The sequence below is a fragment of the Notothenia rossii genome (genome assembly GCF_949606895.1).
Source record: "Notothenia rossii genome assembly, chromosome: 2".
Taxonomy (NCBI): domain Eukaryota; kingdom Metazoa; phylum Chordata; class Actinopteri; order Perciformes; family Nototheniidae; genus Notothenia; species Notothenia rossii.
In genome coordinates this window covers 48,136,679-48,142,653 of record NC_136904.1, presented here as the reverse complement: position 1 = coordinate 48,142,653, position 5,975 = coordinate 48,136,679, and the positions used below count along the sequence as shown (strand labels likewise).

General features: G+C 38.2%; 1 long non-coding RNA gene across 1 annotated transcript; it reads left to right on the top strand.

The window, feature by feature from the left end:
- The first annotated feature begins 319 nt into the window (after positions 1 to 319).
- Positions 320 to 1,149, top strand: LOC307030797. Its single transcript, XR_013805787.1, has 2 exons — positions 320 to 829; positions 1,050 to 1,149. It is a non-coding gene; the product is annotated as an uncharacterized lncRNA (long non-coding RNA).
- Positions 1,150 to 5,975: the final 4,826 nt, after the last annotated feature.

Below are 5,975 nucleotides of genomic sequence, written 5' to 3'. Positions count from 1 at the left end.
GTCATAGGCGATAATGCTCCAAGACTGGTTGTGACTCGCAAAGCAAAGAGGAAGAAGAAGACTGATTTATTCCCTCCAATAAATATAAGAGATTGCTCAAATAAATTCACTTTTACAAGATGCCTGTGTGCTTTGTACGAGGTTGTAATCACAAAAGAGATCATACCACTTGCTCGTTCTATCGCTTCCCGTCTGATGAAAGGACCAGGAGTCGTCGGACCAAACATATCAGGTAATATACATGTTTTGCATGGAACATAGTCAAGTTAGCTACCTAGCTAGTAGCGAGCATGTTAGTTAGCATTATATTACATTAGCCTTGTCATTTGTATTAGCCTTAACATTAAGTAAACCAAAATGTTAAACAGTAAGAGTAGTCATGATCGTAAGTATTTTGTGAAACATTTGAAGAGTAGCCTATCGCCCCCTCCACCAGGTGCTAAGGGGGCGGGAGGTAGGCTAACGCCACATTAGTATCAGCGATCTTTTCTACTTAATGCTATCTGCACAAATGGTTAACATTGACCATTAAAAGATCAGGAAGTTCAGGGAGAGTCGAAGGAAGGAAGGCAGGCAGCTTTGCATGACATTCTTCTGGACGTGTTTCATTGTGATGATAGTGAGAGTGAGTCAATCTGTTTGTTGGAAAGACAGTAGTTGAGTGATTACTGAGAGAAAATTATTAAAAGAGATAATTATTCAGTGTTGTTACTTTAAAGTGTTGTTACTGACCTTTTTCTCTTTTATTTTCTTTACCTCACCTGTAACTGCTGAGACCCTGAGGAACATGCACACTGGTCTGACCTGCTCTGGCAACCTGATTTCCACTGTACGTAATAGTATTTGGTTATGGTATATTATTTATATACATCAAAGGCACAATGCACCCCCCAGAGACACACATGTATTGAGTGTGATATTTTGCATAGGTCATGTGAAATCATCTTTACATACTAGAAAACTGTAGGAGCGGCAACTTGTTTTGAAATTGAATTTTTAATATCCGATAATAAAGTTGATCTGTTTTCTTTATTCTTCTTTCTTCCCAGCTCCATCCATCACCATTCTCTGTTCCTGCAGGTCCTGCTTGCTAATCAATATTCATATTTTTTTACACAATTACAAATAAAGTCAATGTATTGTATGACATGAAGTTGTGCTTCATTCTGAGTCAATAATAAATTCATTCTGCCTTCAGCTGCAAAATTATTGTGGACTGCACCGACATCCATGTAGCTGCCCCCCAGTAAGATGAACCAAGCAAAGTTGACATACTCAACATACAGCTGTACTCTTAAGTTTACATGAAGAATTTGTGAAATATTGGTAATAACAGGTTTAAATGATTATTAGTAATTAATTATATAATTTTCTCATCGTAGATGAGCAGACAGGGAGCAGATGAGAAAAGCAGAATATGCAGCTGCCATTTTCCACATGGAAAAGAGAAAGGGCCAAGTGTATTTGAGTGGACAAAAGAGAAATCCCAAATACGAAAAATAAAATTATACAATTTACAGATATGTATACAAATAAATATATATCCTATATACACCATGTATAATGATGGTGTATGATGTAGAAGGAAGTGTGGTAGATAACAAGTAAATATAGAGTTACATACAGATCCATGTTACAGCAAAATATGGAATAACTAAGAAGCACACAGTATAATAATAATTACACGCAACAATTAAATAACTGCTCAGCATCTCCACCAAAATCCCAATCTGCTGTGTCCTGTTTTCCTCCCCTCTGCATAACACCCCATCACACATACGAAACACAACGCAGAGTCCGAGGGTGTTAAGAGTATGTTTATTGAAATGTCCTCCTCTCTACTGGCCAACACAGGGAGCATATGCTGGGTGTAGAATTGTTCCAGGAGGAGGAGATTTCCATGCCATGCAGGGTCTTTGGGGATGGGGATGATGATCCCCTCCTTCGTGGTCCACAGTAGCAGAGACTCCGGTCTGTGATGTGCAGCTGTTATATAATATACAATACATTTTTTTGAAAAACATTTGATCAAAAAATAAGGATTTGGTCAGGATCTAGAGTCAGTGTGTAGTTTATTAATTAATCAATGCTCTCTACATTAGGAAAACAAATACCAGTGTACCAGAGGGAGTCACACACAGCTGTGCCTAGATAACCAAACAAATTGACAACAGGGATGCAAACTCATCAGGTATGAAAAAGGTGACAAGGATCCGAGCCCCCTGACCCCACAGAATATCGGCTTTAAAATGAGGAATAACAGAGGATTTTAGCAGTCAGAACAACTAAAGCAGCAGTGTTAATATTAACAGAAACGCCATAGAGTCACATCTAATAGAAATATATAAAAAGCATTTATTTTAATTGTGTAGCAGTCAGTTTATAATTTTGGCAGCACTGTTGAGCATTTTGAAAATGTATTTTCATGCCTCTGTGCAAGGCTTAGTCTTTCTATCTTTATAGCCACTGGTGTAAAGTAACTAAGTTCTTAAACTCAACAAGTACTATACTTGGGCACAATTTTGAGATACTTGTACTTTACTTAAGTATTTCAATGTTTTGCTACTTTGTACTTCTACTCCACTACAGTTCAGAGGTAAATGGTGTACTTTTAATCCACTACATGTATGTAATACCTTTAGTTACTTTACAGATGTGGATGAATGATGTGAAATATAATCAAGTGTTAAATCAGACTTTAGTTCCACCTGGAGTAAATCCAAAAGCTACCCTGCCTGCAGTATACAAAGTCATTCAAACTAGCTGCACCTTTAACAGCTTTGATAACACTTTAATGATCAGTCATTATAAAACATATCATATTATTCTGAAATGGACCAATCTGCAAAATGACTACTTTTACTGTCGCTACTTTCACTATATTTTGATAATAATACTTTTCTACTTTTACTTGAGGAACATTTGGAATGCAGGACTTTTACTGTAACAGAGTATTCCTACACTCTGGTACTTCTACTTTTACTCAAGTACAAGAACTGAGTACTTCTACTTTTAATCAATTACAAGATATATACTTATACCACCGCTGTTTATAGCCTATGAAAAAAACGATTAGAAAACGAAGGCTAAAGCTAACGTTAGCAGATAGTGACAATGTATGCTAGTTGGCTAGCTCAACGATAATATTGGAGAGACAGCAAGCGCATTTCGTGGCATCTGCGGGCAGTGGCAAGTACTTCCGGCATCTGCCACGGAGGCCGCTACTCCGTGGTATCTGTGGCAAGTATATGCCACAGATGTGGTATCTGTGGCAAGTATATGCCACAGATGCCACAACTTGCCGTGGCAAGTATATGCCACAACCATGCCACAACTTGCCGTGGCAAGTATATGCCACAACTTATATATGCCACAACTTGCCGTGGCAAGTAAATGCCACAAGTTAAGAGTTAAGAGAAGGTTTACGGTAGCTGCCACTCGCCTTCCGTGGCAAATGCTGATATTTAAACTCGTATTTATCGTGTAAAATGTCGCTGTACTATCACTGGACTGATGTGCGATCTCTATTTTTCAAAAAGATAATAAATTATCATTTATATTCAATTTTACTTGGAATAGCCTACTTGGTTTGCTAAAATAAACAAACGTGCTATATCTATGATAGTAGGCTAAACATAGGCCTATATTGTAATAAAAAAAGAAATATTGGCAAGTGAGCGTTGCAACGCAAGCCCTTGGCAATTGTCGCTTCTTGAGGGGAGTTTCCACTGCTTGCTACGATAACCAGTGCTTGAATTGGGCCGGTACTCACCGGTACGCAGTACCGGCACTTCTGATTTTTACCCATGTGGTACCGGCACTTAAAATGCCGGTACTCAGCCGCCGGCAATATACGTATATATTGTAAACGCAACGCAGCGCAAATGTGGGTCTGACTGCCTCACAGAGGGTGACTGGCTGTCTACATGACGTGGCCTGCCGACATTGCCACTTTCATACAGATCATACTAATGCCCTCGATTGGTCTCTGTGTGTCATTCAAGCTCGGGAGGGTGTGTGTTGGTGTATGTCTGGCGCGAGCGAGCGAGAAAGCGCGCGCACCGGTTACGTGTATTGTTGTTAGCATGATGCTAGCTAGCTGCGCTAACGGATATAAGGAGCTACAGCTCTGGTGAGGTAAATTAATCTCTGAGTCTTTAGATAGTTAACTTAGTTTAAGTTATCTCAGTGGGTCTCAAACGGTTCGGTCACCATTTATGTAAACACATATTTCCATTTGAGGGGGTAGTGATTAGTAAAATATGCATGAATAATACAAACAAAATGTTAACTAGGTGAAAAAAGGTAAGATAAACTTGTTGAGAGCTAAAACTAGTCTTTGCTGTTGCCTCAAAGAGGAGCAGGGGGAGAGGAGGGAGACAGGAGAGGCCGATTCAGGAGCCCAGACACACTCACAACTATAAATGAACCAAAAACAAATAAATAAACAAGTTTCAATGTTTTTTCATATTGGATATTGTATGTTATTGGTTATGGCCATGTACTTATGATTTTATGATTATTTGAATGTATACATTTTTGTTTCATATGGGTGTAGTCTCTTTATTTCCCCCTCAAAATGCACCAGATTGATGCATTTAAGTCCAACATTTAAAAAAATTCTTACCGGGGGAGCATGCCCCCGGACCCCCTATAGGATTTGAGGCCCGGCCCCACTGTTCCCAAATAGATTTGCAATTTTTTTTAAATAGTAACCCATTTCCATATGTTTCTTTTTGGGTTGTAGATTTAAACTAGAGGGCTATCACTTTGTGCAGCAACGCTATTGACAAATAAATCCAGCACAATGGCACAAAAAACTGGTAGTGGCCTCAGGGACGAGGAGTCATTTAACCAGCCAGTAGGAGTCAAGCTTTACTTTCTTTTATATCCATAAAGAAAAAGTAAATCTGTTTACAGTTGTTTCCTTATGGATGTTGAGAGGTATCCATATATCTCTTCATTTTGCTCTCAAATTGCACCAGATTGATGCATCTAACTTCAATATTAGCACTTTACCACTGCACCCCCTCTAATCTCAGATGCACCCTGAGTCATTTTGTTTAAGTACAGTGAGCCTTTCTAAAATATACAGTAAAGACACAAACCCACCAGCATTATAGGATATACTATGACTTTGTGCCAAATACTTGTTGCTGATTTAGAGTACTGGCACCTTTTTTATTCCAATTCAAGCACTGAGGATAACCAGGTGTATTGTTACTAGTAAAGACAAATAATTAAAAAATAAATATCTGTATTGACACAGCAACGTGTACAATGGTGTTATTAGACTTGGCTACAGACTTAGGGCAGCTGTAACTGATTGCATTTGCCACTGCTAGTGAGATGCTAAGATTTATATTTTATAAATGAGGCAAAGGACAGTTATATTTGATTGTACACATGTATAAATGTGTTATTTTAAATCCAGGCATATGTACTTAATTTGTATTATTTTCGTTGTTAATAAACAGATTAATGTCATTGTATCTGTTTTGTTATTTAATCATTTAATTCTGGTTGAACATTTTTATTTAAATGCTTAAGATTATTCTTATTAGATATTGATATCAGTGAATCTAAACAAACCATGTTATTCCGTTAAGACAATCATGACAGTATATTAAAAATCGAGACACAATGCATGCTTTTTTATCCACCCTTTTATTGCGTTTTGAAACTGGCGAACAATTTATATTGTTCGAGTTCTTGACAGAACGCTGAGTCATGCTCATCCGTCTCCCCTTGCCAGCTTTTCAGTGCTTGTAGGCTTTGCGCTTGGTTGTCCTTATCCTTATAGCACAAGTAGGCTATTTCTAAATCACAAGTACAGTAGGCTACTTGAGTATACAAGTTAGCCTATTTCCCACCTCTGGTCAACAATGTTAGATCGCGTGGCAGCTACCATAAACCTTCTCTTAACTTGTGGCATTTACTTGCCACGGCAAGTTGTGGCATATACTTGCCACGGC